The 20,482-nt window shown below is 46.4% G+C and overlaps 1 protein-coding gene across 1 annotated transcript in view; it reads right to left on the bottom strand.

Moving 5' to 3' along the window:
• Nucleotides 1-20,482, bottom strand: part of BSN (bassoon presynaptic cytomatrix protein) — an 87,649-nt gene that overhangs the window by 44,933 nt on the left and 22,234 nt on the right. The window lies entirely within an intron of this gene.

Below are 20,482 nucleotides of genomic sequence, written 5' to 3'. Positions count from 1 at the left end.
TTTCACAACGAATCTACCACCCAGACAGGAAGAAGCCAGGGGGTGTTTTAAATGGGATAGGAGCATCCAATTGCTCTTGGTGACCTGGTGAGGAACTGCTGAGGAACATCTGTCCTGGGGAGCAGGAGAAAGCTGCAGGAAATACAGTGGGGCATGAGCTCCCAGAGCAAGCATTTGAAATGTAAATTGAGTTGGGATTATCACAAATTGCCTGGCTGGCCTCTACTGATGCAACTGATGACACACCGTGTGGGTTACACAGATCAAAGACAACTTAAAGGATGCTGCAGGGAAGATAGCAGAGAGGAAGGGCTGAGTTGTCTTGCCAAAAATCCTTCCCCCAAGGAGGAGAAAGGAGAAGGGAAAAGCCTGGGTAATAAAGAAATAGTAGAAAAAAATCTTTCTTTTCATACTCTTTCCCCCTACTTCTCTCTATGTTTTCTGGGCATCTTCCCCCTGCATGATGAATCTGCAAGCTAGAAGAGAAACATTTAGAGGACAGTGATGCAAGTCAATTAAATAATCCCATTCCTTCTATTCCTGTGTCCTGTTTGCCCAATTCTTCACCAAATCAAAAGTTTCAGGGGTTGGAATAGTAAGGATTTACACCCAGACTCTTCCTAGAAAGGATGGGGGTCCTTCACTGGGTGGAGATGGAAGAAATGCTAATGAGACAGATATGATGGACATGCTGTAATCACTGTCCTGGAACATTTGGGAACAAAAAGGATTACACTCGTTTATGAGGATGAAGCGTTTCCATCCTATTAGCAATCGAGAAGAACATTCAACAACATCTACCAGCACCAGAAGATATTTAAATTTGGCAGAACTGAATAATTTTGCATCCAAGAGCTCTAAGAGAACTAAGAAAACTGCTGCGTGCTGATGTTCATTTTTAAGAGGAAATTTTAGGAGGCTGGAAGAATCTTCTGCATGAAGAAGGCAAAGGTATGGCCTGCAGGGGACAGGGAGACAGACATCTGTCCAAGGCAGAAAGACAGTGCAGAGAACTGAAGGACACACAAATACGCCCATCAACATGGGTTTAGGAAAAATAGGTCATGGCAAAGCAAACCTGATTTTATTCTCTGCACATCTGATATTAGTAATGCACAGAAGCAATATCCTTGATGTCCAAAAGGTGTTTTGACCTAGTATTGTATGACATGCTGACAAAAATAAAAAGCACTACAGAATATGAATAGTGAATATGCTAAATGGATTTCAGACTGGTTACCTGGCTGAGCTGGGGGCAACGAGAATTCACCACTGCCAAGGTATCATCATCTCACTATGGGCAGCACCACTCACACACAGTGGATTTTGGCAAAACCACAGAATTAGAATGGTTTTGGTTGGAAGGGACTTTAAAGATCATCTTGTTCCAGCCACCCATATCTTAAATATCGATGAAGATGAGTCTCTACTGCCTAGCAAACCTGTGCTCAATCCATGCAAGAAGCCTGGAGCTGGAAGTAGGACTGAGGAGGTGGCTCAGCCTCCTCTTCCAGCACCAAGGGACTCCTTCCAGAGCCCTCCATGGTTCCACACCGACATTTTAAGGAGATTAGTAAAACACTGCAGGAGATACAGGCCGGATCTGTAAGAGTGATTCTAGGGATGCAGAAAATCTCTGAAATGAGAGAATTGAAGAGGTTGATCTTTTTCGTTTATCAAAGAGAAGATTAAGAAGTGACTTGATTACGATATAGCAGCACATTCAGTGGAAACAATATCAGGTACTAAAAGGTTGTTAATTAGGCAGAAAAAGGCATAAAAAGAACTAATGACTGGAAGTGGAAGCCAAATATATTAAGCATCACTTTTAACAGCAGATGTTTCTAACCATTAAAGCAAATTATACACATGCTGTTGGGCTCAGCAGAAGACACAGGGAGGTAAAGCTTGCAAGCCTTTTATCTATAGTCTATTTTATGCCTGTTCTGGTCTCACAAGCTTTGATGGCTTGAACCATCCCATCTGTACAGACATTTGGAATGTCTGTATCTGATACCTGACCTGCCCCAGCCTGCATGCAGTTCCCAACACACCTACGACCACCAGCCTTACCCTTCCCACCACAGAGCCCTCCAACACCCCAGAATATTCCTCAAAACCCCCTTCCAAATGTTATGATTCCCCAATGCATGGGTAGGTCAGCAAGTGGCAGTGCTTGCTGGGTCACAGCTGCCAGATGTGCCTCCCCCCTCAATGCTGTCCTGTGAGCACCAACCATTTGCAAATCCCGTTAGGAATGAAAACTTTCCAATCAGTGGTTTCTTTTAAAAAATTGCAGCAGGAATATCCACAGAACATGCTGGCTCTGCCCAGTGCAGATTTAAACACTGATAAAAACTGTAAACTGAATATACATATACACACACACATATAAAATTACAGGCATGCTGAGCAAGATTGTGACCCTCTGCAGAGCAGGTACATAAGGGGGACCAAGATCCATCTCTGTGCACTGTGGTTTCCAAATCATCTAGAAAAACATCAAGAAAAGCACACATTTAAAAACGATCTGAAATGATAGACACAGCTTGAGTCTGTAAGGCTTCTGCAGTTATTCTAACACCACCTATTTTAGGAGACTATGTGAAAATAGCCCATCCCCATTATTTGTTACCAGGAGATGTGAGGGAGCGCTGGTTATGTGCAGGTTGTTTTGTTCCCCTGTGTAAGACAATACAGCTCTAAAAGTATCTCGAGTATAGAGTTCAGCCTTTGCAGTGGGCAGAAGCTTTAAAATGAGCACTGTAAGCAGAAAAACATTGCAATTGAACATCCAAGATATTTTCACGCCAAAATTTAGGATTATAATTAAGAATAATTCTGTCTTTGCTGAGGGTTGGTTATTTTGGACCATTTGGAGGTCACCCAGGATGTTATCCTACTACAGAAGAATAAAAAAAACAAAAAGGAGAGACCATATTTAGCTTACCATATTTATGACTTTGGAGATTTGAAATGGAATGGTTCCTCACCAGCTCTACCCATTTAGACCTCAATGTAGCCAAAGCCATCTACCTTGCTAGTTACACACCCCCGTGTCAGAGAAGGCCATTGGGCTCAGCCCATCTGACCTGCTTTAAACAATTATTTTAGACTGGGAAGAGCAGGTCTCAAGTCATGTTGAGTCCAGCATGATCAATCCCACCCAAAGGTGATCATTTTGGACAGGAAAGAGAAAAGGAGCTTTGTTCAGCAGAAGATATAACCCACACTCATCCTTTGGCACGAGACAAGATGTACAATGAGCTGAAAAAAGAGAAACCAAGTTCATGGGAATTCAGAACAGAAAAGGAATCTGTGTTTTCTATGAGTTGCTGAAAATGTGTATTTAATAATTCTACAAAACTGAAATCCTGAAAAAAAAAAACCCCAACTATGTTTGGGAAGAGCACAACAGGGCACCTCCGGCAGCAGCTCTTCAAATCCAAGAGCCCTGAGTGGGCCCCTTCCCCAGATGAAGCCACCCTCCAGCAGATGCACCCCAAGGCCATGGTCACAGCTCCCTCTGCCTTTTGCAGGCACCAGTATGAGTATAAAAATAACCCCAGCTGGAACTGGGTAATGAAGCTACTATGCTAATCAGACTAATAGAGAGGCTCAACAGCAGGATCACTGACTGGATGGAGACAGGTTTCATTCATGGCTGCTACTGGCTTAACCTGGAGGAACACTGCAACAGCCTGGCCTCTCCCAAGAACTGTCAGTGCCCTGCCTGAGAGTGTCCTTAAGTGTCTTCAGCTCAGCAGCTCTGCCTGCACATGAAGAACTGTTGTCTCACAAAATCAGCCAGTCAGTGAAACGTCCCTTCTGTCCATGCCTCCCAGATCCACTCCGGAGGAGCTCTCTGGGGGGCATGTCTCATGTTTTACGTTGTCACACTGAGCTCTGCCAAAGCTACATACATACTCTGCAATTAAACAATATCCTCATCTAAGGGAAGAGGCAGTGCTAGAAGGCAGTCCTTGGCTAGACAACAGAGGGAACAGCAAGTTGTGGGGAGTTGGGATACTGCTGAGAAGGCAGGAGGTGGGAATGGCTGCAGGAGAGCAGGGAAAGCTCAGCAAATCCTGGAGGAGCTGCTGATGCACGGAAAAAACTAAAGGTACCAAATGGATCAGGTTTCCTACACTATCCCAGACTGGCTGATGGAGTGCATGACAAATATATACCTTTTTCTGAAGTTTTAGGTTCGTTTTATAGCAAAACGAAACTCTCTCTGGAAGTGTTTGAGGCAAAGGTTGGAACGAGGTATCTTGAAGGTCCCTTCCAAGCCGAACCATTCCTGTTGCTGAGTTCTCCTACAGCAGCACAGGGAGAGTTTGCCATGGAGCTCGTGTGTGGAGGGCAGGAAAAGCAGCCCTGGTTGTTTGGATCAGTGCACAGCCTACATGCAAATGCAAAGAGGAGCCTGCAAAGCATCCTGTGGAGGCTGTGATGTGGTGTATCAGCCAGAGTCCGAGCTGAGGGGCACGGATAACACCAGGAGATGGAGTCTCCTGAGGTGCCTTGGGAGGACCATGAGCAGCCCAGGGTGCAGGAGCTGTTGTGCGCCCGGGGCCGGGCTGCAAGTCAAGACATCACCAGAATTCACGCCTGCATCCAGGTGGAGAGGAGGCGGATGCAAACATGCAGGCAGCGTGGGCTGAAGCTTCCTGGTCCAAATCTAAAGCACAGTTTGAGGAGAATCCAGGGCTCCAGAGAAAATGTGCAATTAGGAGTGTTTCAGCACTTAATTCACAGGGGAATTGGTCACAGAGGCACTGACTTACTTGTCAAAAAGGCCACCTTATGCTCATCTTTATCTTCAAACATCTCAATATAAATAAAATCTAGTCCTTGGCACTCCTGCCCAGAAGGGGAAGCCACCGGAGCCGTCAGTAATCATCCTGCTAATTCTTGCCAGAAAATAATCAACTTGCTCGCTTGCTGGCGAGTGAGAGGAACCAACCCCCAAACTCATCTCCTTCTCTACAAATAACAGATGGGAAACTGCATTTGTCCAGAGAATCGAGCTGCAAAATAAGACAGTGCCATTTCATCCTATGAGTCACTTCTCAAACAGTTTCCTTTCTCTGGTTAGCACTCCCTGAACCAACTCCAGGCTACTTGAGCATGTCTCCTCTCCCCAAAGGGCATCAGGAGGCACTGACCCCCACGAGGCTCTGCAGTTTCAAAGACAACCTCCAGCACTTGCACATCACTGCTCGGTCCATCTTTCCCTGCACCATGCAACCACGGACACAGGGATGAAGCACACGATCAAAGGAAATAACTGCACGCCCAACAGCTTTGCAACTAACCTCGATCTGCCATCACAGGCAGGACGGTGCTCCCCGGCAGCATCCCCCATGGCTAGCTCCTCAGGAAGTGAGAGCATCCCCTCCTTCACTGCTTGCCCTTGCTGGCAGAGAGGAGCAGATGGGCAGAGGAAACCTTTCCAGCGCCAGACCCAGCGCTGCTCCTCTGCTCCCCCCGGAGCGTGGGTCCCCCGCCAAACAAGGCGCTGCCTAGCTAAGCAAACCGGCAGTGCCGCCGCCCGAGGCAAAGGGACAAGTCCTTCCAGTTCATTAGGGAAGGTTTCTTGTGCGATTTGCTGCCTCACTAGCTCCTGTTTAGACAGCCTTTGTTCCTCGTCCGCAGGAGCGCATGAAAGATTTGGACGTCTGTACGTGCTGGGAGGATGCTGTTCCCTGGGCCGGGGCAGGGAGCATGGCAGAGAGCTCACCCCGGGCTTTAACCTCTCGAGCTCTGCACGCCGAGGTGCTCTAAGTGCAGCCCCAGGTCCCTCTCGCTCCGTAATGCGGGACTTCCACGGGAGCCCTCTCGGCCAAGGAAAGCCTAATGGCTTGCTTTGCCTTTTTCTGCTGCTGCTCCCGTGCCCTGCCGCCAGCCGAAGGACGGACGTCCTGAGTAACAGGAGCCTCCGGTCCTGCTCACTCATTGTCTCCTGCAGAACTAAAATAGCAGCCTGGGAGGGAGCAGAGGAGCTCAAAACTTTCCATTCCCTGGTACCTCCTGCCCAAAGAAGAGGAATATATGAGGCCACGGGGCTCCTCAGGGTGTCATGTGCAGCAGCGGTGCAATTCACAGCTATAATGCTATAAAGAGCACAGGCTGCTCCCAGTAAATAGACTTGTAACAGATCAATTTAAAAGCAGCCCAGTTTCCTATTAGTAACACAGAATAAAATCATCCATTTACTGCATGGCTCACATTTATTCAGCTCTGAATGGTCCCTGTTGTAGCCTTGCTCATGAGCTTCCAGCTCCTTTGGGAACCCTCATGGACAACTACAGCAATGGGAGGTAATGGCTGTAGCTCAGGGATTAAACTAAACACTCTTGAATATTTAAAGGTCCTTTCACCTCCAAACTTTGCACTACCTTGGCAGCATCAACATCTGAGTGTAGCACAGCAGTGATGAGGGCAGAGAGAAGTGTGATCCTCTGACCCACGTGTCTAGGATGGAAGGTTTTAAACACTAAAAACAATTCTGGTGTTGGCATAAACAGCCCAAAGTGTTTTCAGAGACAGGGTTGCAGACCTGATTTATGGCCTCACACTTTCTCCAGACTGAAAGAGCCAAGTTAAGTCTAATTTATCCTGGGCTAGTGTGTATTTACAAATGAAGCCACTGGAATGAAAAACTTGTGCGAATGAACACATCATAGCGGATCAGTGCATCATAGCAGAGTGTATCTTCTGCCTTTCTTTTTTTCTTGTTGTTGCTATTCTGGATTAAATATGTAACAAATGCTTTTGCAGAATTTAGGGCCTGAAGATAGACAAGCCACTGCACAATCTTTTTACATACCTAAACAGATTTAATTGCTCAATTATTCCAGATAAACACGATAAGTTGCCTGTCATGAATAATTTATAATCCAACTAGCCACACAATCTGTGAAACACAAATCTATGGCTGCAGCAAAAGAAATGCAAGCAGATGCCATGATCCCAAGACACCCTGCTGGGTACTAAACACTGGCCAAAGGAGCAATAGGCTGCCCAGGGCAGGTTTGATCTTCAACAAAACCCTTTGGACAGCCCAGACCTTCATCTGGGTTATTGTGTTGCTGGGAGGATGCAATTACTGACAAATAAAATAGGCAGAAAGTATGGTTGTGCACCTTGGAGGAGACAGGCACAGCACACACTCCCCTCCTGTTCATGGTCTGGACATGGCTGGGTGTCCCATACAGCCCTTCCTGGGAGCTGGCTGTACTGGTTTCCCCAGGAATTGCATCAGATGATGGTGATGAGCTGAAGAGCTGCAGAGAGGCAGCGCAGGATGCAGTGCTGGAGGATGAAGGCCCACAGGGCCTGCCACGAGGGACAACACTCAGGTTGCTGGGGAAGAGCTAAGGGAAGGAGAGGCCCCATCCAGCCAGAACTTACCACACTTGGATAGGAGAGACCTGAGAAGGCAACCTGGAAGGAGTCAAGAAGGAGGGTTAATCCTAAACCCATGACAAAGCCATCCCAGGCAGCTCCCTTCCCACGGCAGAGGGGAAATGAACCAGGCAGAGGGGCAGGTACCAGCTCTTGGCTCCAGTGACCCCAGACGAATGCAAGGGGTTTTCCCACAGGACTCAGGACCCTACCACAAACCTTGAGCCTCTTTATGACTCTCTGAGAAGCAGAGAAGAGGCACTGGGTAGATTTCCTCCAGCCTGGGCACCCTTTCCCAGAAATAGCTTGTCCAGTCACCAGCCACCTATTTTAAATATATTAGATTATTTTCTTTTTGTATTGGAACTCCTATCATCATCCAAATACATCTGGACATCCAAATACACCTGGCATAATGACAAAAGTCATCATCTACTAAATAAAATTTACACAAGAATCTGCAAACAATTAGATTTTGCACAGATACCAGTAGAACCACATCACTTTTCATTAAGTTTTTATAGCTATTATTTAGCCTTGAAAAAGGGGCTACTTCACTGCCAACCAGTATATAAAAGCAATCACCCTGTCATCAAAAAAACAAAAAAATAAAAGCTAGTTGCAAAGCAAGATTAAAACTGATCATTCAAATAATGATTTGATGAGAGTTGGAGTTGTTCAATCTAGAAAGAGAAGACTCTAGGGAGCCCTTAGAGCCCCTTCTAGTACCTGAAGGGGCTACAAGAGAGCTGGAGAGGGATTTTTTACAAGGACATAGAGTGACAGAAAAACAGGGAACAGCTTCACACTGACAAGAGGACAAGAATAGAGAGGATATTGGGAAGAAATTAATTACTGTAAGGGTGGTGAGGCACTGAAACAGGATGACCAGGGAAGTTGTGAACTTCACATCCCTGGCCATGTTCAAAGCCAGGTTGGATGGAGCTTGGAGTTACCTGGTTTAGTGGAGGGTATCCCTGCCCATAGCAGGAACTGGAATGAGATGAGCTTTGGGGTCCCTTCCAACCCAAACCATTCTGGGATTCTAGTCTATGATATTTTGCTTGCTGAGCTGAAGTCATCATTGCCGTGGAGATCTAAACCAATATACCAGAAAGGTGAATAAACTCTTAATGAAAAAGAATCCTGTTGCTTGAAAGATTGTCTTTTCTGTCACAACCCAAGCCAAAATTTGAATTGACCCCATTCGGGAGCTTTCTGCAGCCTTCCTGAATGGGGGCCCAGAGGATTACCATAGAGTAACCTGCTTAGGACACCTTAGCACAACTGGAAACCCTGGGCAAGCTTACAACAAAAGCCAGTTTAGTTCAGCTCAAATAAAGGGCCAAGTCCTCAACTGCAAGTCTAGAAACTGCTACAAAAGAGAAAACCATTCCAATAGAAATCAGTCAGGTAAAACACCAAAAATATTGCAGAAGCAAATGCTCTTCTAGGGCTTCTTAGCTTTCCTTTGAAAGATCTCCAACAAGCAGCACATAGGCAGTGCCAGCTGCAGTGCTCCATGTCCTTCCAGACAGCAAGAAAACTACAGAGGAGCAAACTGCACAGTTCAAGCTGATTTCACCCTGCTTTGATTTGCTCCAATGCCAATCAGAAACCCCTTCTGAAGAGAAACACTAAAACTCGTTGTCATGCCCTGGCTGTAAAGCCAGGCGACTCATGTGTAATTACCAGCCACGGGACTGACTTGATGACCTACAGGGCACATTTTTTGCAGGTGAGATAGCAACAGTGATCACAGCTCCCCCCGCTTTCTGGGGTTCAGCTGGAGAGATCTTGCCTCTGATTTTCAAGTATTGTGCATCAAAATATCCAGCTGAACAGTGGGAGCCACGCTGACTGCAAGCAATCAGCACCGAACTGCCTCAAACAGGGCAGAGAAGGCATGGATTGGCCAGCAAGGGGGAAGCAGCAGGATCCATGCACCAGGAGGGAAAAACATTTGATATCCAAATAAACACCACCTTCCCATAAGCTTTTTATCTGCCCACAGCCTTGTCTGTTGGCGTGGGCTGACTCCTGGCACACTGCAGGGAAAGAAAAGGAGGAGCAGGTCTGAAGCACGGGATGCAGAAGGCGTTGGGATGCAGCACAGCACGCGGTCCATAGGGATGCTGCTCTTTGGTGCACAGTGACCTACTCCCACAGGGTGAGGGTCTTGCCATGCCAAGATCTTTGCTTCCCAGTAGGATGCAGGCTGGATGGCAGTGGACAAGTGCCTGCAGCTGGAAGACATGGGAAAAGGCATTGCATAGAGAAGAAGGGTGACTTGGGGTAAGAGCTTGAGCTGGCCAAAATCATTAGGAAGGGCACTGAAGCTTTCAGTTTTTACTGTAAGAGTGACATTGCCCAATTTTGGCTCTTGGTTGGAGATCCCTCAGTGCAGTGGAGCTCTTCAGAGCTCTCCAAATGACATGTCATTCAAAACCATCAGATCATGAGACTTTTTTGGGCAGAACTGCATAAACTTTACACTCAGGATCTGCATAAAGAATTATTATTCCAACATCTCCCCCTGGTTCAAAAGGGATTTAGCACCAGGAAATAGTATTTGAGAAGTTGCTGGATTTTTTTCTTCCTAATTCAATAAAGCAATAACAATTGTCTGCTGAGGGCAAGTAGTGGGATCCCAGAAGCAGCTCAAAGACAGATGGCAGCAGCAGCATGCCTGTTTGGGGATAGTTCTCCAAGCACTCTCCAATTTGAAAGCCACAATCATATCAGCTGGAAAATTAATATGGCAGGTCACAACATAAGGCAGAGTGTGTAAAAATAAATTTCAGGGCATTAGCTGGCCTGGCCCAGCATCTCCATACTGACTTGGTACTCTGAGAAAAATCAGGATTCATGTCCCAATCTGCCAAAGGTCCCTTGAGCAGGTTGCTGAGGAGTAGATGACAGCACCATGCATGGGGTACAAGGGCTCACTTTAACTGGGCTTCACCTTTTGGGGTGGATCCCAGAACTGTTGCTCTTGCACTAACATACTGTGCTCCGTCAAATACTGAGGGTATTTGCTTTTCTCAAAGCTTGAAAGATTTTGCAATACATAGAGTATGTGGGCAAAGCAGAGGCAGCTGAGCCCAAGGATAGGCCTCCCCTACAGTAAGTATGCTCCTTACTTCAGAGGAATCCAGAAATACAGGTAATTCAACTCTTTCTCAGATCCCCAGATTAATTTTAACACAGACCACTAGTTTTTAGCCAAACCACTCCACTAGACCTGTTATTTTATCTAGTGGGCATCATACTGAGAACAGAGGTTCTCAGGGGGAAAGGGCAGTAAGCAGTGCCTTCCAGGAGATCAGGACAGACATGAAATGTCTTGTGGGGAGGAAGGGCAACATAGTATGCCTGAGAGAACAGGAAGGTCTGAACAGAATCCGTGAGCAGCTCAGAGCCATGACAAAGCTGTTTTTGGAGGAACCTCATATTCAAGGAGTCAGAGGGACATGCCCTTTACAGCTTCTAGGGTATTCTGCATTTAGAGGGGAAAAAAACCCTAAAACTAAAATCCCAAGGGGAGCTCCCACTCCTAGGTCCAAGCCCAGCAGTGCCCCCACTCCATCCCACCCAGCTGGTTGATGCACTACACATGCAGCCCTATATGTTTGCGTCCTTAGCAGGCTTTTAATGGGGAATGCTTGCTGATCCTGTGATTCCTGCAAAGCTGAGCTACAAGCAGTGACGAGCTCGTTTGCTCTTTGGGGACAGGGCTTCAAATAGCTGCTGGCTTGTGGCAATTAAAACGGGGAGAGCACTGCCTCCGACTCCGCCAGCCCGCACTGTGACTGATGCAAGCGCCGGCTGGAGCGCTCTGATAAGGACGTTGGATGATTCGGAATAATCTAGGCTTTGCTGAACAGATGAGCCCGAGTGTTTGTGCTTCTGCTTCCGTCTAATGGGAATACTGTGTTGTGCTCATTGGAGAGGGGAGAGGGCGGCTGGAGGTAGGAGGGCACCAGAACTTCCTCTCCGTAAGACTGATGGGCACATCTCTCCTGCCCGCTGCTCAGGTCTCTTTCTTCCATGGAGGTCTCCAACTTGAGGGTCTGGCCAGTCTGCCCCTCAGCTTGGACATAGCAAGGGGGTGGCAGAGGAACTCGGGAGGGAACAAAAAGTCAGCATTAAAACTTCTCATCCTGAGAGTTCTTTGCAAAGCTGCTGCACAAACAGCTGGGCTCGATTAAGATACAAGAGATGGGCATCAGAGTGGGCTGGGCAAGGAGCAAGAGAGGAAGGGGAGGGACACATCTGTTCAGTCTTGAAAAACAACTTCTAGCTGGTGTAGTGCTGCGTTGCGTACATGCCTTAACTCCACTGACAAACCTTTAATCTCACCAGCCCGCTGCTTAGTCTACTCCCATTCCATTAAGATCACATTTTGCTCCCTGGATTTCCAGAGCCATTCTAACAATTTGGCTTTGATTTATTCAAAGCAGAAAGCCATGCCACTGGCACAGCCTATTTACAACATAAACTGACTCCAGAATGGAAACATTCCCCCTTCGGCTGTCCTTGATCAAAAGGTTCGTAGCTGAGATAAAATACCATTTAAATCAGAGTTAAAATAATCAGTTTTCATAGACCATCAGCACCATACCTCTCAGATCTGGGCTGTCCAGGAGCACAGCTGCATATCATGTCTCTGAAAAGAGCTGGGTATGGCAGGAGGGTGAGGTCTGGGAGCAAGGCTTGAATTAAGATAGTGAGAAATACCTCTGCAGGCATGAACTGCTGTTCCACAAACACCTCACTGCATACACAGGATTGCTTTCAGAAATCTCTGAGGCTTTTCAGTCCACCACACTATGAAAATCCCTTTTTAGCACCTAAATGTGACCATGGCCAATAGACAAGAGACAGGATCAGGAAGAAGCAAGGTGGTTCACTGTGGTGGGAGCCCACACAGCTCTAAAAATAGCACTGTGATCAGCTAAATTCAGGTTACAAGAGACACTGACAAGATGCCACCACCTTTGTCATACAGACCTTTTATGTCACTATCATTCAAGGTGGGAAGAGCCATGTCACAGCATCTCCTCCTGTGCTGGGGTTCTCCCACTGGGCACTCCTTGCTGCACCAAAGATGCAGCCCCTGGGACAACCCCATAGGGATGGGTGCGGAGTGGGTGCTAAAGTGTCTGACACCTTCCACTACAACCACCCTGCTCTCTGCAGCTAGTAGAAAGACCGTAAATAGGAATGAATTCAGCTAGGATTAACTCAATCCCCATCAAAGCACTGAAAGCTCTTGAAGTTTCCTCCTAAGCGCTCCCCGAGGCAGCGCAGCGTTCCGGCAGCAAACACACATCACAAACCAGAGCGCACAGGCGAGGGCTGTACAGCCCTGCACAGCTCCTGCTCTCGGGGCTGCCGCGTGTGCACCAAGTGGGAGCTGAGGGACACAAACACTGAGCGATTTCACACACTCGACCGGTAGGAAAACCTGGAGCAGCAACTGTGTGAGCAAAATATCCCCATCCATCACCATGGGCCGTAAGGGATCTTATCCCTCTGCCCGGGGATGTTCAGGGGGAGGGAAGGAAAGCAAGCAGCCGCCACAGCAAAGCTCTCAAAGAGACAGGGAGCCGCTGACTCGGTACCCTGCTCCACTATGGAAAGCTTGACAGCCGCTTCCGATCCTCAGCTGGCTTTTCTTTTTAATGATATAGTGATCTGGGAGCTGAAAGCCAGAGGAAAACCATGTCTCATCCAAGCAAACAGCTTGTTGTAACTTAATGTACCGAGGGAAGGAGGGCGCGGGGCGGCGGCGGCTCAGCCCGTGCGGCCTGCTGGGCTCGGCACTCAGCGAGCGGCAGAAGACGCCAAGCGGAAAGGAGGCCACTTCCCATCCCTCGGGAGGACTCCTCTTCACTTGCAGTTGTTTTAATTACCCCTCTGCACCGCAGCATCGCTCCAGCCCGCGATGCACGCTCTCCCGTGCCCTCCGTACAATTTAAGGTGTCACCACAGCCCCTGCTGTGTCCCCCGCAGCCGCGGCTCAGCCGAACCAGCCGTCAGCGAAGGACCCACCCTGAGCAACACCACCCCCTTAGTCACCAGCAACCGTTTAGCCAAGATCTTTTTTGACATTTTCTGCCAGCGAAGTTTGCATTGTTTGAATCATCCACGCAGAGCACAGCAAAAGGCAGCACACTGGGAGAAACAGCCAGAATTACTCATGAGCTTTTTCTTTTCATGGGCTCTAACTTAAATTGTGATCTGTCAAACAGATGAGTTGCATGTCATTGTGGATGGCTGGGAGAAGCTCCTGCTCGGGCTGCAGCAGGGGCCAAAATAAGCCATTTCTAAGTAGAAAGGCTCAGCAAGAGCAAGTGTGCTACTCTCCAGCTCCATATGAGTTGCTTCATTCAGTGTTAATCATCCCATTAAAAAATTAAAGTCTACCAAGGGATAACAGACACATCCTTCACTGCAACGCTGCAGATACAGGATGGAACACCTGGTGCAGGGATAAAGGGATTAAGGGGTGAAGGGCAATGGTAAGGAAGGGCTAAAATGTGGCAAATATGCATACACATACAACCTGTTAGTTCAGGGTGATAAATCCCATGTTCCTATCAATATTTTGTCACCATAAAAAAATCCACAGAATATTGACTGCAGCCACAAAGAGCAGATTTTCAGTGCCCAGCTCACAGGGTTCTCTTGAGGAGAACTGTAGGGCAGAAAGCACTGGTCCCACCTGCCCATGGGGCAGATGCTGACCTCAGACACTGGGATGGATCTGTGGCAGCAGATCAGGCCAAGCATCCCTGCCCAGGCAGCTGCAGCCCAAATTGCTGTATCCTTAGGAGAAGGTAGCAGGCATGCCAAGCCCCAGCTCCTGCAAACAGCATCACCCACTGTCCATGCAGGTCACTGCTGGCTGCAGCTCTGCTAAAAACAAAGAACTGGAATAAAACACGCATTTCACTCCTATTGCACGGCAGGATCCAATGGAATTTTTTTCCCAGTTCTGCAACGTAATGCCAACAACAGATTTATTTTTACAGCTATTTGGTGAAGGAGGATGATCTCAAAAGACAAATCATTCTAAAATGGGCAACTTGACTCAGCAACACAGGGGTCTGGCTGAATATAAGGTACAAGCTACCATATACAGACACAAGAAGCTAACATCACAGCAGAACAAAAATACTGCTTGCCCAAGGGTGTCTGGGGGTTTGATCTGATCACAGGAGGAAAAAACACACCTCTGAACTTGCTGAAAGGTGCACACAAGGAAGGACAACTGCTGACAGAGCCAGCCCCACCTCTCCAGCTACCCGGAGACACCAAAAGCATGACGCCAGTGTGAAATGCCCCAAGGGATGCCAACCAGAGAAACATTTATTTTTCAGGCCCAACACCCATTCTTTAAAATGAGAGGGAACTATGACCTCTAAACAGAGCCTTCTGTTTATCCATGAGCACAATACTACAGATGCAGGGCATGCAGGAGATGCAGGATGACACACATGCCAGTGGCTGGGGCTGGGGCTGGAGGTGCTTCATGGCCAGGAAAACAAATGCCTGTTGAGGTCCCAAGGGCTTTGCCTTGTTCAGCTAGAGAAGAGACTGTGTAAATGTAATATCACTGTCACAACTTATCCTCTGCATTGCAAAAGAGCTACATCTCATGAGCTACAACTCATCCCTCCTGTAGCAAAGAGCTACATCCAACATGGAGTTGATGCACCCAGAAGAAACTTAGAAATTTAGGAAATGTCATGTCAGCATGGCCCCATGGCTTCTCAATAAAGATCCGAAGAGGTGAAGAACATTTTGGTTGCTTGAAAGGGCAGGGAGAAACAAGGGAGATCAAATGTCTCACAAAACTCATGTTTAATTATCTATCAGGAAGTAGATCCCTGTTTTCATCCAGTCCTTCAGTGCTCAGCCCTGGGTGAAAGCACTGATGCCAACAGGGATTCTACCCACACTTGCGCAGCATCAGAGACCTGTAAGTGTTTGGATGTTGAATGAATGACAGGCAGGAGAGGAGATGGATGAGAGGAGGAGATGGGGATTCACTGCCATTAATAACAGCCTTTGGTTTAATGTGGAACTAATAACAACACCCTTGGCATGCTAAGCACAGCCCCTGCCTTGCAGGGTTTCTGAACCAGTGGTTATTAGTCAAGTCAAAGCCTCCTGCAGGGTAAATAAGTTAGATTGAGCCCCTAACTCACAAATATGCTGGGTTTTACTGAAAATTATATACCAACATGGTGCAATGTGTAAAACTGGGACAATAAACCAAATGAGAAACAGGGCCCTTTGAAAGCAGTGTATGAACAGCTTCACAATTTCGATATTTGAGGTTTTTTCAGTCATTTGCTAAAATGACTGAGGTGATGCTGTGGGCAGGCACCACTCTTGACAGTACAGCCAGGCTGGAAAAGGCTTTGGACCACAGACATTCCCCCAGTGTCAACAAGCCCCATTCCTCCCACCAGAGATACTCTGCATTGTGTCACTTTTCAGCTTCCCCCAACTTCTTCTTTTTTCCACTTTGCCCAAATTTTCTTATACTACTGAGCAGAAAACCATCTGCTGTGAGGTTATGACAGGATAAACACAGCCCTACACAATGCTCACATAATTTCAGTCTCATCTCCTCAGCTGATGCTGTATTTTCCATTAATACAATTTAAACATTTACCTAAAAACTTTATTTTTGTGGTTACCTCCTCTAGCTACAGATAACTCAAGAGGTGCTGAGAATTTTCTTCTCCTGTCAAACAACCCTGACCACTGCTGGGAAACCAACCAGCAAGTTTTTAATTATCCTTGAGACTTTTTATGTTTCGTTTGCTGAAGGTCCGTGATCAAAGGTTTGTGATGAGCTTACATGGCACAGAGCACGCAGGGAACAGATTTGCTCTCAAATATTTTAAATATTTCATAATTCATTATATTCATAGCATAAAAAGTACAAAGAACCTCTTCAATCTCCCTAAGTGAAGCTAAAAACATGGGACAGAACAGAAGTTTAACAATTGTAAGTCATAAATACGGCCACAAATAGAGCAAACAAAATCAAAACAGCTCAGGGACAAAAGCAGGGCCTTCAAAAAGAAAGCAATTTGGTAAAGAACACAAATGTATAAACATGTTCCTTTTATACAGGGGGGTGCATCGGAATATTTATGAAACTGCCTCTAATAAACACTACTTCAAATTGAAAAAGGCACAATAGAAATATAAGGCAGACAAGAAAGGTTTCCTATAATCCCAAGTGGTTCCAAGCAGACCTATTAGGCAGCCAGGCATTTTGAGTTTCATTTCAGCTCTAACTAAAGCACACGTTTTAATGCTGTGCTGCTGCTCTTGATTAAAATCAAACTCAAGTTCCTCGTGTTTTTGGTTTAGCGCTTAGGATGGTGAGAAAACAAATTAAAAGAAACCCAACAAATTTTAAGAGAAGACTGAAGAAGAATTAATTTATCAAATTAGCAATGTGCAGCGGCACTTCAAAACGCCAGAGAAGCTGAAAGGATGCCTGCAGGTTACTCCTTATGATACCAAACAGAGCAAATCCAATCAGATGAACATGCTGCTGGATCAGTCAGGCAAAAGCTACAGGAGCAGCAGAACAAAGTGAAAGATGTATAAAAAGAGGATTTTCTAAACCTATTGTACTGGTTTGAAACTGAGCTATTCCCCCTGGAGGAGATGACAGCATCACTGGTATGGTCCTGCAGAACAAGCTGCCCAAAAAAACCTTCAGAGACAACACAGAGGAAAAGTAGAAAAAAGTTTTAATGAGAAATTAAAAATCATACTAGAATGTGAAAGCTGCAATGTTGCACTTAAAATAACACTTCTCCATTCAAAAACTTATTTCCTGCACAGGACTGTAAATAAACTGCTAGATTTTAGCACGTTATTTCAAAACTTGTTGTCTTTAATGGTGCCACCACTGCTCCCTGATTGATAATTCCCTTTCCTTGCTTAAAATAACTGTCTATGGCAAGAGCACCGACCTTCAGGAATAAGTGAATGAACAAGGAAAGCAGCCCACCAGCACACGACCAAATTGAAAACGATGACAGCAGCTATTTCAGGGCATGGGATGAACAGAGGGAACAATATAATTATCTACATGTAAAATATGAGTGACACCAGCAGCAGACAGGAACTTCTGTTTGCCCAGTCTTGTGAAACAAGAACGAGCTGCTGCTCAAAGGAACAAACAGACAGTGAAATAAAAACCCAAAAAGAGATTTTGTTTTTCTCAGCAAGTGATCAACTCAAGATGCCACAGAAGCTGATTGCTTTGTCAGCACAGAAATTCATTACTTGCTTTTAAGATAAAATGACCATCAAGCCACACAAAAAGGAATTAAATAACAGCAAAAGAAAAATAGTATTTTAAAGGGAATTATGTGCTTCTGAGGAGAAGGTATTACCAAAGTACAAAGTGAAGGTGGTGCAGTCAACCCTCCACTGAAAAATCTGCTCTTGAAGTTGAAAGTGGCAAGATAGGGCTTGATGGACTACAGCTCACACAGTAAGTCTATTATTTTCTTTAAATATGTATTACAAAAGGCTATTTTATGCTATGGATATGTATACAAGTAAATGACTAATGAAAACAAAGTGTTTATACAGGATTTATACCCCAGCTCTCAAAACAGTTTGAGAGATCATTATGCCAAACCAGCCCTGCGGCTCCTACCTCACCATGCCAGTGGTTTCTGGCAGTTCCACAGATTGCACAACAGAGGATGTACCAAGCAAAACAATTTTGGTTTTCTTTGGTTTGATTTTCTTAGTAAATGTGGTATTTTTTATTATTTAATCCTGCTAGAGAGCCTTGAAAGCAGAAAGAAGTCACAAATTCATATCTAATGCAGCACGAAGTGGCAGTATCAACCATACACACGAAAGTATATTCATAAGGAAATGCAAATAGAGAATACAACACCTCACGAGCAATGCTGTGCAGCTGCCCTGCAGCACCTGCTGGGTTGGAGGGACCAGACTGGACAGATGTTTGCCCTGTGAGGGGAAGCAGTGGAGCATCTGGGCCCAGCATGTCCACCCTTGGAGGGCTCCAGGACCCAATGGGAGCCTGGAGATCCCTTCCCTGCTTGCTGCGTTGAGCAGAGGTTGGAACAGGTAACCTCCAGAGATCCTTCCCAACCCAGCTCCCACCATCAAGATAGAGAGCGCCCTTCCAGCTGCCTCCACTACCCCCCAGTAACAGCACCAGGATGCTGCTTCAGGCACCTCTCTGTGTGACTCTGGAATAGCACAAGGAATGATGTTGAGGAAAATGAGTCACACTTCCAACAAGGCAGCAACCACTGCTGCTCCCCCAGCCAGCCCATCACACGGGCTGCCAACAGGAGCTGCAAACACTTCTCTTGGACAACTGTTTTCATCCCCCAGCTCCCACAATGACCTACTTACAAGTCATAAGGTTGCCTGCTGCTGAAATGCATATTAAACTCAGACCAAAAAAACAACATCTTTTTCCATTTCAGGTCCATTTTTTTTTGACTTCATGTTTAAAAATGCTCTGCAGTCAAACACATTTCTGAGGGCACAGAGACCTAGAGATGCCAAGAGCGAAATGGCCTAGAGCTGCTAAGCAAAGTCTCTGTGCACACACATATTTTAACATTGTTATCTGAAAGAGAGACTTGGGGTAGAGCCCACTGTGGGTAAGCTCTTGGGGCAAAGCAGAAGAGACAAGACCAGAAACTGAGAAATTGTTGCATTTTTATTTTGTTATTTCCTTGTTAACTCGTACTATTCAGAGTAACTGGACAACTTTCAAGGCAATGCTTGGACACCAAATTAATGTTTGTCAAATCTAATTAAAAATGAAACTTATAAGCGAAACAGAAAAGTAGCCCATGGCATTTTTTGCAGGACCCTGAATTTCCACCTCAGGACTCTTTATTAAGATCCGAGACCTTATTCAGACCTTTGCAGGGCTAAATACCTGTGAAGTAAGTAGTATCAGGAACCAGTTAATTATGCATCATTATAGCAGGGGTATCTCCTTCATAGGGCAAGACTATTTACAAGGGCATGTAGTGACAGGACTTGGGTTCAAATTCCAAGAGAGTATGTTTAGACTAAATAAAAGGAAAAAATTACTTACTATCAGTGTAGTGAGGCACTGGAAAAGGTTGTCCAGGGAAGCTGTGAATGTCACTTCCCTGGAAGTGTTCAATGCCAGGCTGGATGGAGCTTGGAGCAACCTGGTCTAGTGGAAGGTATCCCTGCTCATAGGAGGAGGTTGGAACTACGTGATCTTCAAGGTCCCCTCCAACCCAAACCATTCCATAACTCTATGATTTCTTCCATCAAGATAAAGGACTGGAAGGCAGGAGTTCCTCAAACAATGATGCTTAGACACCACTGTGTCTAAGGAGTGCTTGGACACATTGCATGCTTACCACAAAATGGCTACTGGCAGTAAATCCTGGGTATCCAGGGGGCTTCAGTGCCTAAATCCTGTCTGTGTCACTGGAGTGGCACAGTTGCTTTCTGAAGTGCGGCTTTAAGTTTCTGTTTTAAGATCAGAAACCCCTGTGGTTTCGGCTTAACAGCCGAAAAAACCATCCAATCACTTCCCACCCTGTGTGGAGATCTGTGACCTGAGAGATTGGCACAGGGAGCCCCTCACCTCAGCCAGCCCCAGCGCCCACCTCCAGCACCGCTGCTGGATCCGCCCCCAGAACCCTCAGCATCCATTTCACACATCCCACGAACGTTCCTCCCCCAGCAGTGCCGCGCGTTGTGCACGACTCCTGGCACTTCCCTCCCTGTGTGGAGCGTGACGCTGCCTGGAACCCACCAGAACCTGCTGTGAGTCAGGGTCTGAGACACTCCACACCTCAGCAGCCGCCCTGCTCCCCTCCTTGCTGCCGAGTCCTTTGACTCCGGGACAATTTTGAGAATGGAGAATTCAATTAAATGTTTTGGCATCTCAACAGAGACTGAGCCTTGGTAATCTACCAATCCCTTTCAACTAATTTATCTCCCCCGTCTCATCAAAACTCACATTAGCACAATTATT

The sequence above is a fragment of the Vidua chalybeata genome, chromosome 12, assembly GCF_026979565.1.
Source record: "Vidua chalybeata isolate OUT-0048 chromosome 12, bVidCha1 merged haplotype, whole genome shotgun sequence".
In the NCBI taxonomy this organism is placed as follows: domain Eukaryota; kingdom Metazoa; phylum Chordata; class Aves; order Passeriformes; family Viduidae; genus Vidua; species Vidua chalybeata.
The sequence above is the reverse complement of the archived record's forward strand: the minus strand, read 5'-3'. Positions and strand labels throughout refer to the sequence as shown.